Genomic DNA, 16102 nt, shown 5'->3' on the forward strand with positions numbered 1-16102 from the left:
CCATGGAGATATACCTGAATGGTGTGCATTAAAAAAATGTGCTGTGTGTTAGACAAAACTAACATCTTGTTTATATCATTCCAAAATATCAGTTGACCTCTATGTTAAAACAACAAAGGAAGAGGAAACGGATAATATTGTTTTTATTATTTGGATTTTTTCTTATCACAAATGTGATAGATATTTCTGTATGAATAAGCAAGAAAGCTCAGTGATATTAAATTTTCCAGCAACAGGTGTTCTGTGTCCCTATTCTCATCCATTTTTCCTTTTAGAAGTATAATGGCAGCCAAACCTGAAATTTAGCAGTCCTGAACTTTGTGCTTCATTGTAGCAACCACTGCTGTAGTTGCTCAACATCTGGTTCCAGGTAGAAAATTCCTCTCACACGCCTTCCTTCTCTCATCCTTTAATAAGTTAATGTTCATACTCATTTAAATAATAGCTTCAAAATATTGGCTGCCTGACCACTGCAAAAAGTTGTTTAGGGATAAATTATACTTCAAGATAGACCTGTCTTCAGTTAAACAGATGAAGTTATTTCAGTGAAGTATGTATCTGATTACTTTCATCCCCAACTGCCCTTTGCTTTTTATATGTTAACCAATTCCATCATATTAATTGTGTTCATATTTAGAGCAGCTGTTGTCTCATCTTCCTTCTATTACTGCCTTTCTCTGTTTCTTTCTCTGTGTAGGTGGTAGCTATCAGTATGAGTTCTTTCATGACCACTGTTTTTAGGCTTGTGTTCCTTTAGTTTGGCCCAGAATTGCATAAAGATTTGATAGCCTGTTAGAAAAGAGATTTGAGGGAGATCTGGAAAAGTACTGTTGATGGTGGCCAGTAGTCAGTTTCCTGCTTCTAAAGCAATCAGTTGGTCTTCCTTCCATAATGCCATTATATCTTTCCTGAAATGGAAATACGACTTCAGCCTAAGAGATCCTGTTTTACTTCATTGGATGAGGTCCTTATCCCATAATCTTCAGAGCTACACCACCTACTGCATCTCACATTCTTGTTCCTTGTGTTTTTTATTTTTTCCCCCCATAGCTTCAAGTTCACAGGAGAGTGAGTTGTGGTATGTCCAAATGGCGATATGCTGTGAAGAAAGACTCCTTCAAAAAACTGGAATTACATAGTATTTCTCCTTTCACAGCATTTCTCACTCTTCAAGTGAGACATGCTGTTCTGATGATATCACTTCATGTTGACAGCGTCATCCTGAACAATCTTTTAGTGTTGTTTTAGTAGTTGGAGAACTGAAGCTATAATATTATCATTCTTCAATGTTATAAGTATCATTTATTTTGCATATATGGAAACAGAACTAAGAGCAGAATCTGGATTAACGTAGTTCAGTTTAAGTGGAAGTATTGTCTAGATGCTATAGCTAACATTTGTTTCTCTAAATTGCTAATATATGAATTTGGGAGGTGGTCTGTCCAGTGGATGAGGAGCTGGCTGCGAGATTCTGCCCAGAGGGTGGTCAGTGTCTAAATGTCTGTACGGAGATCAGTGACAAGTGGTGTTTCTCAGGAAAATGGGATGGATGCTCTTTAATATCTTCATCAGTGACACTGGCAGCGGGGCCAAGTGTGCACTCAGCAAGTGTGCTCTTGACACCAAGCTGTGTTGTGCGGTTGACACACCAGAGGGATGGGATGCCACGCAAAAGACCCAGACAGGCTCAAGCAGTGAGCCCAGGGGAACTTCATGATGTTCAGTCAGCCTAGATGCAAGGTCTTACACCTGGGTTCTTGCAACTCACTGTCAGTACAAGCTGGGAAATATAAGGATGGCGCACAACCACAGAACTTGTATACTTGTGTATACGGTACTTGTGGATAGTAAGCTGAAGTGTGCCCATGCACCCAGGAAGCCAAGTGTGTCCTAGGCTGCAACAAAAGCAGTGTGGCCAGCAGGGCAAGGGAGGTGATCCTGCTCCTGTATTTTGCGCTGGTGACACTTCACCTGGAGTACTGTGTCAGATGTGAAGTCCTCAGTACAGGAGAGTTGTGGACCTGTTGGAGCATATCCAAAGGAGGGCCACAAAAATGATCCAAGGGATCGAACATCTTCCCTATGACAATAGGCTGATAGAGTTGGGGGGCTGATCAGCCTAACAGAAGGCTCTGAGGTGACCTTAGAGTGGCCTTTCAGAGGGACTTTGAAGAAAAAGGGGACAGACTCTAGTAGGATCTGTTGCGATAGGACAGGGAGAAATGGTTTCAAACTAAAAAGAAAAAGTTGTGTTTTGTAAAGGTGGTGAAGCACTGGAGCAGGTTGCCCAGAGAGGGATGGTGCTAAGAGACTTAAATTCAGGGCCAGGCTAATCTAGTTGCAGATACTCCTGTTCATGGTAGGGGAGTTAGACTAAACAACCTTTAAAGATCCTTTCCAATTCAAATGATTCAATGATTCCATAATGTATTAGAAGAAATATGGTAATTTAACTTGTTAGATATGCTGTCTTTTTGGTTGTTAAAAAACAGCAAGCAAACCACAGCAGTGAAGAAAGTTTTTGGATAAATGTAACTAGCAGTATTACTAATTAATACTAGTACACATTCAGCGTCTGTGTTAAACATTTTATGCTTGTTAAATACAATGAATATTTATCAGTTGACTGCTTTGAAAACAACAGAGAGCAATCATATACAAGTGCCAAGACCAGTATGAAAGTGTTTGTATAAACTTTTTCTTAGAATCTAGTTTTCAGCACTGCCTTTCTTCAGAATTTTGAAGACCAGTTGGCAAAGCATGTTTGAAACTAATTACTAGGATTCTGTCTTTGTTTAGGGAATAATTTAAAAAATATTTACTTAATTGCAGTCTTAGGCCTCCGTATAGTTGTCTTGTGCTTCTGTGTAGTTTTGGATCTACTTTTTAAAATAATCTACATACTGTGGTGTGTAGCGTTTGTATTGATGTCCAAAGTTAGTATTCTCTAAAAAGTCACCTTGTAGCATATTTAGTATATTTAGTCTTCTACACTGGAAGAGAAAGTAAATTATATTGAGGTGAAAAACCTAAATTTTCCAGTGCTATAGTGTGGCTTGGACTTATACCCTACAAGAGAAGAAAAAAAAAACAACACCAAAAACAATTAATGATCCAAACAAAAAAACCTTCTGCCAAATTATTTCAAGTACATATATACATGGACTTTATGCAAAATATTCCATATAAAGATGAAATTCTGATGTTTGAAATTTTTTCCCACAGATTTTTGAGACTTTATTCTTGGAAAATGTTAGTGTTCAGGCATATTTTCAGAATTAGTTTATAATATAAACAGATGCATTTCAGCTCTGATGAAATTCCTTTATTCGTATCAAGATGTTTTTTCCAGGGAGGAACTGAATGAGGTTTAATGAGAACAGGTGTAGAGTCTTGCACAGCCTCATGAGTCAGTACAGGTTAGGGGATGATCTGCTGAAGAGGAGCTGTGCAGAGAAAGACCTGGCTGATCTGGTGGACAACAGGATGGCCATGAGCCAGCAGTGTGCCTTGGTGGCCAAGAAAGCTGATGGTATTCTGGGGTGCATTAAAAAGAGTGTGACCAGCAGCTCACACTGCCGTGGTGAGGCCATGTTTAAGATACCATGTCCACTTCTGGGCTTTCTAGTTAAAAAAAAAACCTGCTCATCTCCTAGGAGTTCAGCAGAGAGCCACAAAAGTGCTTGGAGCATCTCAGATATGAGAAAAGACTGACTGACCTGGGTCTGTTCAGCCTGGGGAAAAGAAGACTGAGAAGGGATCTGATAAACGTTTATAAATATCTAAAGAAAGGTGGGAGGCAAATGAGTGAGACCAGGCTCTTCTCAGTGCTGTGTAGCAGTAGGGCAAGGAGTAATGGCCTAAAACTTGAAAATAGAAAGTTTCATATTAACATGAAGAAGAACTTCATTATGGCTAGGATGTTGGAGCACTGGAACAGGCTGTCCTGAGAGGTTGTGGAGTCTCCTTCTATGGAGGTAGTCAAGATGTGACTGGATGCCTACCTGTTTGACCTACTGTAGGGTACCTGCTTTAGCTGGGGGGGAGAGGGGTGGCATTGGAATAGATGATCTCTTGAAGTCCCTTTCTACCTCTGTGCTTCTGCGATTCTGTTATGGCTGAAGTGCTAGAAGTTGTTGTTTTGTATCTTCTTTTCGTTAATCTTATAATGAAAGTATAAATTGAAAAAGAAAAAGGCTTGGTGTATCCAGCAGGCGTGGAATTTAGATATTTACAGTACTTCAGTGCTTTTTAAACAATCTGTTCCTTTTAGATCTATGCAGTGACCACAGCAAGAAGGAACAGCCTTTTCAAAGGAAGTTGTTTTTTGCTAGACAATCAAAATGTATTTGCTTAGCATGCAAAAGCAATAGTTTCAATGCGGGCATTTGCTTTTCTTATCCTAGAACATTTAATATTTCACTTGAAACTTGTATTGTGAAAACTTATGTTATACAGACAAACTTTCCTCGTGAATTGTTTCCTAACCCCTTTCTGTCAAAATGAGACAGATTGCAGAAGCTGTTTAATTATTACATCTTTTCCGGTCTTGACTCATTCTGACTGAGGTAGTTTGAATAATAATTTTGAGCAGCCTTGTTAGCAGATCTGAGAGGTAAATAACTTCAGGCAGGATAAAAATGATAGGAGGCTGGAAGCTTTAATATTTCCATCAGCTCAGCTTCATATCAGATAGGGAAGGGGGCAGGAATTTGCTATTTTTAAAATTGGTAGGAAATTTCCCATGTTTTTTTGAGTCATACATAAATTTTTAAGCAAACACTTCCATTGTATAACTTCGTTATACAAGTAGATTTCACTCTAGCAATTTCCTTTCCTGTTTTCTCCCATGAAAAATTGATTATGTCTTTTATTACATGTAGATGAAGTTCTTTCCTCTCAAGTATTCACGGGTTAATTTTAACCTTTAACTCAATTTAAAGGACAATTTTCTCATGAGATACACATCTTGTTTTAATGATCAGAATTGCCTGATTATTCTAGTAATAAATGGAAGTACAATAGCCTTAGTAAAGCGAACTCAAATGTTTTTGTTTGATAATAAGAAATTAAACTAGGGTAGACAGGAATTTATTTTGGCGCTTTTGCTTACAAAGATAAACGTGCATTCTGTCTAAGAAAATAAAATTAGATCCGCACCATTCGTGTTTAAATCTGATTCAGTTTTAAAGTTATGCAGTAAATGACTAATGATAGTTAACATCCTACAGATTGAAATTTTAGAAAAATATGTGCTTTGGGTTTTTGACAGTTTGAATTGCAGGTAATTCCACTGTATGTATAATAAAATTTTAGTTTGTTCCTCCTATCAGTTTCCTCATGTAATTAAATACATTTTTAGATAAAATCCCACTGATATTTTAAATAGAAGAATTGTATGTAGGATAGTTTTTGTTTTTCATTATGTGAATTGGAGCAGACTGAAGTTCTGCTTCTTAACACGTAGCCTTTTCAAAGGTGTGTGGTTTCACTGAGTGTTAATTGAGCTGAAATAGAAAAAATACCATTTAAACCAAGTAAATCCCATTTGATAAGTGCAATAGAATATCTCTTACAATTTTTTTTTGCGATCAAAATGTTTATCAGACTTAGTTAAAAATGTTACATTGTAGCCATGAGTATGTTACAAGCAGTAAATTACAATCCAAACTTTTCTATTAATTGCAGTAAGTTTTGTTTTGAACTTGAAAGATTGATTTTGTAAATACATGTTCAGCCTTCGGCACATGTAAATTGGATTGCTTAATCGTGAGTGATCTTAAAACAATGAGTGAAAGTAATTAAAGCATTATATTTTTGACACAGTTTCATAAGATTTCCGTACTTATAATTTTTATATTTTTATAAAGTAGAACGTATTTTAGAACATGAACAGTCACTATTAGTCAGTGACAGTAAAAGCAGATTGGTTGGTCAGTTGGGTAAAGACAAGAGCTTGCAAGGTCATACATGAATAAGAATATTTTCAAAATCAGACACACTTCCTAAAAGTCATCTTGTGTTAATTGTGTATAAGTTCTGACTATGAGGGAACAGAAGAACAGATGTACATCTTATAAAAATATGTACATGGGGAATTAACTTTTAGTAATGACATTGTTGAAGGATGTTTTGTTAGTATTTTGCTCAGCAGTTATCATTAAGACTGCAGCTGAGTTCTGAGTCTAGTTCCAGGAACAACAGCCTAAAGAAAGAAGTTGAAATACAGTAAAAATGAAAAATTTCAGAGAAAAATGTTGATTTTGCATTTAATGGAAATTCAAGGAGCTGAATATGACTTAGCTATTGAAGAGGGTATTAATAGACTTTGCATTTGTCGTCTTCACATCAGAATTGATCAATTAAATGTATCCTTTAATTAGCAAATAAAATACTGAACTCAAAAAACATTGGATAAGAAACCTAGAGTTGGGATACATATGTAGTTTAATTAGCGATTTAAAAAATAAATATCAAATCAACTTGTAGATGTGATTTAGTTACTTACGGATAAGCATTTGGGCCTTGAGCTCTGGATATCTGTTATTCAACTTTACGACGCCATGCAGAAGCCCATACAGGATCCTTTTGATTGTAGCAGAGCTGCCCACATTCTGGGGGCAGAATGTACATTCTGGTGCCAAACAGACCTACTGGCTTTCTTTGTAGTATGCTAATGAGAATAAAACATTATTTTGGTTGTATGTTATCTCTCTTCAAAATCAGTCTGCCTACACAGTGTTACTAACCAATTCCTCATTGACTTTTTGCTTTTTTTTTTCTTCTTGCCATTTCCAAATTATTCCCATTTGATTGCTTTACCATCCTTGATGGAATTAACTTTAATTTTTATGCTAATTTTATCATTCAACTATTCACTAATAATTTCTCTTGAGAGGGATTCTTTTTAATTTAAAAACCTTTTGTTTTTTTTCTTGAAATGTTTCCATAACTGCCATTTGTGAAATCTTCAGTCCACCAGGACAGAAAATATCTGATTAAGAAGCAAAACTGAGTAGTATGTATGATAATGAAAACTTCTTAAATGGAAGTTTACAATTAAGATATATATTCATTGGTGGCATGATTTAAAACTCACTCGCAAACATTTCAGTCTTCAGCGATTGAACTTCTGGTGAGATAAGATGCAGATCTTCTTTTGTTATCATAAGCTTACTAGTCCATATACATTCCTTCCTTCAAAATAAATAATTTACTTATACTCATTTGTAGTTCCTTCTGTTGTGCGACTCACAGTGTACGAAATGTATATTTAGCCAAATTATGATGCAGAGATGCCTTCTCTTTTTTTAGTGCAAGACACATGAGCACTAATTGTTTCATTATTGCCAACATTTTTATTTTAAACTTCAGTGAATAACCTGAACAGAGGTTTTCTGGGGCTAAAATTCTAGAATTTTTTCAAGGTTTTTTTTTTTCTTTCTTTCTTTTAAATGTCTTCCTTATAATTACTGTGATAACTAATTTTATTCTATATCTCTAAATTCATGATTTGTTCCAACATGTCTGTAATGTTTCCTTTGGAATTTACTGTTTCGTTAATTTTTAAGGTCATTGGACTAGTGTGGTGCAAACATAAGAACATGGTGTTATAGTTATCTTTTCAAGCCTAAATCAAAATTGCCATTTAAATGCAGTGTGTTTCCAGCAGTTCTATGGAGACAGACTAACTTAAAGGACTAGAATGCATTCATATAGTATATGACCAAGGATTGCTTTCTGTAGAAACTTCTCCAAGTAGGCAAAGGATGTCTTATGTACTTTATAACTTACACTTAATTACATGAGGGCCAGCCATCCCGTATTAACTCTCTATTTACTGTAGAATGGCTAAATGTTGAGCAGAGGACATATGTTTAGGAGGATCTAGATGACATTACTAGACTCCTGAAGAACTGTACATGAAGAGCAATAGAATTATTGCTTGGTTTCAGAGGTTCTGATATTTTGGGAAAAACTGACAAGTAGCTATTTCAGTTCTAAATGTCACTAATACTTTATCTTCTTGTAAATGTAATTGTAGAATTAGTGGACTGAGTTTTGTAAACATTAACATTTTCCTGAAGTAGATGAGTAGTGATTTGTTCTAAAGAGCCACCTCGTCAGATTGATGCAAAATGAATAATTTAGCACTGAAACAACCAGATGGGAGTGCCTTAGATGATGCCATTTAGATTTTCAAGTTTCTCTCTTTGATAGTTTTAAGTCGTTGTCTCAGTCATGATCAGTGTAAAACATAATGTCCACACAAACTTCCTTTAACCCAAGCATGAGCAGCTCTTGGGCCTCAGGTGGCCCAGCACAACTGGCACTGCAGCCCAGCTCCAGCTCTGCACCACCTGCAGCTCTGCTTGCCAAGCAGCCTAGCCTGACCCCAGGCACGCACCCACTGTCCTGCAGCAGCCAAACATTGGTGTGTGATGAGCACTGCCTGAGCTGCAGCTGGGGCATGGGGGGGGTGCAGGGTAGTGCAGCTCAACTGACAGCAAAGAGTTCTGTGCCTTTTGGTTCACTGGCTGAACACAGTCCTGTGAGCAGCAGAAAATACGCAGCCGTGCTTCCCATTTTGATAAAAGCATTTGAGAACAGGCTTCAAGATTGAAAAAAAAGTCATCTTTTTTTTTTTTTTTTTTGGCCTATTTGCACTTCCATTTTCAGTTGACATAAATGCATGACCTGGGAATTTTCAAATGGAGTGCGCAGAGTTGTGATCAGACACTCAACTCAAAAATCTGCCCAAGACTCTTTCATCAGTCCCATCGTACCACAGAAGAACGTTCCTCCCTTTGCAATCTCACCTTCTTCACGTCATCGCTTTTTGGTAGCGTGCACGTTGTGACCAACTGTTTTCAAGGATGAAGTACCAGAAGAGTAAAATTTCATCCAAAGTCTCTGACAGCACCTTGAGAACTCACTGAGAATTGCAGCCGCTGCTATGGAACCAGGGTTTGATGCGTTAATTTCACAAAACCGAGGCCACATATCCCACTAGTTCTGCTTTTGTTGCTTTTTTTTGTTTAAAAAAATATTGGGCCCCTCACTGCAAGAAAGATATTGAGGCCCTGGAACGTGTTCAAAGAAGGGCAACGAAGCTGGTGAGGGGTCTGGAACACAGGCCATATGAGGAGAGGCTGAAGGAGCTGGGAATGTTCAGCCTGGAGAAGAGGAGGCTCAGGGGAGACCTCATTGCTCTCTATAACTTCCTGAAGGGAGGTTGTAGTGAGCTGGGGGTCGGCCTCTTCTCTCGTGTCATCAGTGATAGGACCAGGGGGAATGGTTTCAAGCTACGGCAGGGGAGATTCAGGCTGGACATGAGGAAGTATTACTTTTCAGAAAGGGTGGTCAGGCACTGGAATGGACTGCCCAGGGAGGTGGTGGAATCACCGAGCCTGGGGGTGTTCAAGGAAAGACTGGATGTTGCGTTGAGGGACATGGTTTAGTAGGAGCTATTGGGAATAGGTGAACGGTTGGACTGGATGAGCTTTTAGGTCTTTTCCAACCTTAGTGATTCTATGATTCTGTGATTCTATATTGAAGATCAAAATATGTTTTGTTGCTTATAGACATTAACTATGTTATTATATATTTTATGAGGGCTGCTCTGAAGTTAATGCCTCCTGTTTTGTTATCTTGGCCCACAACATCAGAGGTCATTTGGCAGATGGCAGCAGAGGAGCAGTCTCACACAATGATGTCTGACATGGAAGTGTATATGAATCAAAACTGTGGAGTTCTGTCATGCGTAAAAAGATGGAATCGACTGACATTCATTGGTGCTTCCTGAACACTTACGGAAATATTTATGGATTCAAGCACAGTGCGTGTTGTGTTTCAGCAGTGGCAACACTAACAATGGGTCACATCCACTGATGCAGACTTTTTGGCTTGTAGGTTAGTTGCTGGCAAAAATACATAGCTAATGGTGGTAGCTACAAAGTATTGCTTTGTAGCTGAGAATTTGCTCTATCAAAAAGTGTTCTTGTGCCTGTTACATCAGTTGTAGTTTTCATGGAAATAAATAGGAGACATAACTTTTGGAGTGACCTTTGTGTATGCAGCCCAAGACAATTCCTGTTTGCTCAGTGTGGCTCAGACAACCCAGAAGGTTGGACACCCATGGAATGTTAATGGATACTTGATACACCTTGTGTATTATTGAGTTATTGCTTAAATACCTATATTAAATTAGTTTGCAGAATATAAAAAACCTTGTTCTGAGAAGTTGCACGAGACAAAAATAAAGCAGAATTGACATTTCTGGAAATCAAATTAAATAGGAAGATTTGTATGTTCAACATATCTAGACTCAGAGTTGGTTTATTTTAATTTTTATTTCAACCATACCAATCCAGCTGTTTCAAATAATGAGGCTTACAAATTACATGTTTCAATTCTATTAAGTTTTGGTTACTTTTTTTTTACTCCTATCTCTGGAACAGTTCTCATCCTTTGGCACAGAAGTGTGGTGATTGTCAGGGAAAGGAAGCTTTGTGGTTGTGTTGGGGTATATTCTATTGCGCTTGTGAAAATCTCATCAGATTTGTCAAAGGTAAAAGTATTTGAAAAAATCACCTCCAGAGATTTGTTTGTAATATAGGAATGCTTTCATCAACAGATTGCCACTAACTTGCATATGTCTAGTAACACACTCTGCACTGGCATAGCAGTTTGCTTTATGTCTCAATATGCGTAAAGGTGTGAAGTCCACTCCAAATATGTGAGGATGGCTTTTTCTGGATTAACTTATCTATTTGTAGACACATTCAGCATAGAGCTGATTAAGAAAGCACTGCAAATGAGAAGGCCTGGTTTAGAGGAGTTTGAATAATGACTGTGCTGGCCCTTGCTGAAAGCTGTATGTTTACAAAAGGGTTAGTGAAGCTATTTTAGTCTTTATAAACTATGTATACGTTTATATTACTATTTTTCTGAAGTTTTCCTTGATTAAAATGTTAGCTGCTGCAATAAAAAATGCAGTCACTTATAAGAGCTTGCATACAAGAGCTTTTTCAACAGACATTTTTGCTAGATAAAAAGTGTTCAAACAGTTTCACATGGTTTATCTCTCTTAAGAACTGGAGATTTAAAATGGGATAAAAAGTTCTTGCTGCAAAGCAGAAACAATGAGGGCCAAAACATGTTACTTGAAATTGTGTTTTTTTCCTCATTTACTTAAGTCTTGCTGTTGTATAGACTCAGTGGAAGCGTGGTTTGTGCTTAATCCCTAGGTCTTAAGAAATAGTTTTTGTTTTAAAATCCAGGTGTGCATGTGCATGAACATGTACACATGCAGACAGTCACAACTCTTATTTCCATAGTTGCATAGTTGAAGTGGAGTTGATGTTTCTGCTCATATAAATACTGGGTTTTTTTGTTGAAGGTTCAGTTTTTTGTTCAAGCATTTCACTTCTATCTTCTGATTTCAAGATTCTGCTCCTAATCTGGTTTTGCGATTCCAGGACTAGATCAGTATATTTCTCTGAAAATGATAAACATAGGATTTCATGTTATCCACAGAGTCCAACTTTTTTTTTGCAGAACAGTGTAGGCTCATTCTGTCTGATAATGTAAGTCGAAGAAATTCACATAGGAAAAGCTAGGATACTTGCGTAACAGTGATGGACCATAGATTCAGGATTTGTACTTCCTTCGATAGTTGGCCATACGCAGGTCTTGTGTGATTAAACATAGTGAAATTATTAAGAACATGAAGTTGTTCACGTGCCATCAGAGGTGACATGAAAACACCTTCCCCACCTCCCATTTGGAAATAAAAGTGATCTTGTAAACTTTGTTTACAACTTATCAGCATTTCACCAAAACGCTGTTTGGAAGCGTCAAGTAAAGTTACACTTCTGACTTGTCAGCAGCAACCATATTTAATTTCAAAGAAGACGGTCCATGTTTTTCAGTGTGGGATCTGAATAACATCTCAGGAACTTCTATCCTGAGTTGTGTGAAAACAACATTGGCTTGTGAGTCTAAGCTACTGCCCACAGAAAAAAGCAAGAGGAGATCTCAGTTAATTCTAAAAGGTGTGTTACATTTCTGCGAAAGTGAGTGTGTTAGGACTGATGAAATTTTGGGAGGGACCAAATTCGGTCTTGAACTAGCAATTGGACCTGTTTGTGTCCACTAGTGAGGGCTCTTCTGCTTCAAGAGAAAACATATTTGGATTTCAAACATAAAGATGTACAACAATTAGAGACTGAATTCCAGAAATTTTTGGAGAATTTTCATTGCTACATTTGTCATTGTAGGAAGGAACTAAACATAAAACATCCTGAAATTGTCTTTTGCTCATGGAATTAAAAAAGAAATACAAATTTATCTGCTTTCCTAGGTAAAATGCAAGTTTAGAGCTGGGCATTTACACTCATCGGAATAGCAGCAAAATTAATGAGTAGCGATCCATACCTAGCTGAAAATGGAGTTGAGAATTTTATTCTTAGTTGATTGACTTCTGTAGGAGCACTTTCATACAGTTAAGTTCTTACTGCTATGCAATATCCAAATAGGTGTAAGGAATGCAAGAATATTCATATACATTTCTAGAAAACTATTTTTGAGTTGCTTGTAGTCTCAGAATAAGACTTTAGGCTAAAAAGACATTTGGATGTGATCAATTTCCTCCTTGTAGCAGGGCCAACTTAAAGCAAGATGCTCAGGCAGCACAGGGCTGTGTAGTAAATGATAAGGTGAATTTCTAAACAGATGGAAATTTCAGGGCTTAAGGCAGAGAATTAGAGCACAACAAAGGAATCTGTTGAAAGTCTACAGATACCAATGTTTTACCTCCTTGGGCTCCGAAACAAGTCTCTTCTCTGGTCATCTCTGTTTAAGGAAAGAAAAGCTTGCTAGAAATGTTTTCCAAGTTGTTTATCTCTTGCCTTTAGTATTTAAAAATTTACATGCTTCCAACTCCAGCAAAACAATAATAAACATTCCCCCCCAGATGGAGAATGTTATTGATAAGAGAGAATAATTCCCTTGGTTTTCATTATCAGAAGTAATAAAATCTAATGATTTTTTGTCTGCTAACTTTCTGCTTTAGACTTTCAGCCTTATACAGCAGAAAAGAATGGATGGGTTTTTGCAGAGCAGCAATATTACGATGTGAACAGAGGGTGGTGATAACTATGAAAAAATGGCTGTGTGTATGGTTAACCAGTCTGACACAGGCCTGTATTGTTTAGATCTATGGTGAAGAACTATACATCTCTACAAAATTTGCTCCCTTCCTTTGATTTCTTATGATGAGGATTTTTTGTGTATTTCAGGTAGTATGATAAATGCAGAGGTTTGTGTTTACTTCGAATTTTATATGCTGCACTTTGGCCTGATGTTTAGTAGCTTTTCATATTTCTTTTGTGGAAATTATGCTACAACATATAAATTCGCTTTTAATATTTTCATTTTCCCAAAGTACATAGTTAATCTGCGCGGCTGTGTTATACTCTGCATTGTTTAGAACAGATTATTTAACTTTAAAATCAGTGATAGACTCAAAAAATTACAATGAGCTATCTTTATAGAAATTGGCTGTGAAAGAGATCTAAGGGAGCTGTAAAAGGTGTTGTGAAGACTGGTTGTAATGTCTGTATTTTTAGCTGAGGTATCGGTTTTGAGAGATTAGAATTACTTAATTGCTTAAATTTAAATTTCAGTAGATTTTTCACTAGTTTAACTATGAGCACTGCTGAATGTTGGTATCAGTCAAAATTATTTATTGGGGTGGAGGAGAATTTGTGATCCAAATGATAACTATTTTATAGCCTTGACTAATCAGCTTTTCAGAGAGCATCCTGTTTTCTTAGTGATTTTCTCTTGCTGCTTTTTCTGTATCACGCAAGACTGCTCTTGAGTCATTTCAGTTTGTGCAGGTGACAGTAACTTGAACTGTGGAGATATTCTTTACCGAAAGTCTTTGATCTTAATCTGATGTACCCCACAGGGAGATTGATTTACATCCCATTCTTATCTTGACTAAATAGGAGATGAGATCTAAGTTCATACATTCTTGCCCCATTTGTAAAATAGCATAAAGTTGTAATTCCTTTTATTGTCACGGGTCTCAGACATCAACCATGTAGTATCTGTAATTTGTCTGATGTTCTGTGTAGAAATAATAATACTGAAGTTAGATGTTGCTGAGATTATAAATAAAGGACTTTGTGTTTGCGAAGTGTTATATAGTTTCAGGAAAATATCAATGCTTAGTTCTTGAAGTAGCCCAATATAGCATAATCTCTGAGTAAGTAAAAACTATATTGAGCTCTGATGTGGGAATTCAGCTGAGTAGCTGAATGACAATTCTGCAATTGTACAAACTTCTTAGCCTTCTTACTGTTTGGTTTTTTTTCCTTCACATGACTCTTCTTTCTTGTGTTGAGTCTATGCTCACTTGTTTGCACCAATTTCCACATAAGGGTAGGTTGCTCCCAGTGTTACTGTGTATGTCCCCTGCTCTGTGTGCTAACAGATTGTTCAGAGGCAGTCTGAATGCTGAAGGAGGAACTTTGCTTTGCAAAAATCGCAAGAGGAAATAAGTGTTCAGCACTAGAACCACACACTTTTCCTTTTCAAAAATTCAGTACAATGAATTAAAATCACTGAATTTGTTACCCATTGGATTAAAAAAATCTTAGGGGGATTGTCCTCTAATCCATCCCATAGGTGATTTTCTGAATACTAGCATAGGTGCTTTGCTGTTTTGAACTGAAGTAACATGCTTAGATGTAGATGTTATTGATCACCGGCTTAATGGCTAATGCGAAGGAAAATAATCTCTTTCATTTGTCAAATTTGTTTGTTTCAACAAGAAACAAAGCAAATGAGCTGTCCATATCAGCAGAAAGTCCTTAACAAGCTCTTTTTTTTTTTTCTTTTATTTTGTAAACCTTAATGCAGCCTAGTTGTCCGTATACTCATCATTAATATGATTAAATATATTTACTGAGAAGGAAGGTTTACATGGAATTCAGGCATAATGAGCGTGTTCAGTTTTTGTCTGTGTAACAGACTAGGGAAGGAGATTTGCCAAATAACTTAAATCCATTATATCAATTTTGAGAAAAATCACTCAAGGAGAAAAGCATCATACCCAGCAGAGTTTGGAACATCTGCATTAATTATTATCAATTACTTAATGAGCTCTACAACCCATTTTCACTATATGCCTTTAATTTGATGTGCATTTTCTTTATATGAAGAGGCTTTTTTCCGTGTCACTCCTTTGAGAGTCTAGATAATGTTCTGGAAATTGCTGGGGTTTTTTTCAAATGCCTCAGTGATTTGCCTTCCAATCTGCTTTCAATGTAATTACTATCCTTGAAGACAGTACAGCATGTTAAAATTCAGATCATACACAGAATGACCGAAGTCCCAGAGGAAAGTAAATGAAAGATATAAAATTTTCTTTAAAAACAAACAAAATAATCCACCAATACTATGTGTCTTTTCCATTAAAAGTTATTGGCAAGGAAAAATACACTAGTTTCAACAAAGTTACTAATGCTTAGTAGGTTTTTCCTCATATAAAAACAAATAGTCTGAACCCAGATAAACTGAAAAGCTTAGTTAACTTCAGGAAAAACAAATACGATTTTTTAAATGAGAATATATAAAGAGCAAAAAATTAAAAAGCAAGGAAGAATAAAACAGTGAAGAAAACTACACTAGAATTACACTAAAGATGGAAAAATAACAAATGTTAAGTAAGTTAACTGCTGGATAGAAAGCAGGCAAGGAATAGCAGAGGGTGAACAGGTATGCAGTAATTATTCAAATAAGAGTGCATACATCTAATGAAGAAGGACTAGCATTCCATATATTCAGTGCTGCTTAGCATCAAATGCCGTTGGAAAACTCAAAACGGTGATTACATTTAGAGTACAGGATCACTGCCCAAGGGAAAACAAAACAAAACAGCTCTGAGAATCAGTGCGCAAGAGTAAGTTACAAAAAGAACAACAATGTTAAAAAAAGCTTTAGATATCACTGAATGGAGAATACACTCCACTGAGCACAATCTGAACTGTATTCAAATTCCAAAGGTGAAAAATTGTTGGTATCCTCATGA

The 16102-nt window shown here is 36.7% G+C and overlaps 1 protein-coding gene across 1 annotated transcript in view; it reads left to right on the plus strand.

The window, feature by feature from the left end:
- The window catches only part of WDR70 (WD repeat domain 70), a 153257-nt gene that overhangs the window by 66202 nt on the left and 70953 nt on the right, over nt 1–16102 (plus strand). The window lies entirely within an intron of this gene.

The sequence above is a fragment of the Lagopus muta genome, chromosome Z, assembly GCF_023343835.1.
Source record: "Lagopus muta isolate bLagMut1 chromosome Z, bLagMut1 primary, whole genome shotgun sequence".
NCBI classification, from domain to species: Eukaryota; Metazoa; Chordata; class Aves; order Galliformes; family Phasianidae; genus Lagopus; species Lagopus muta.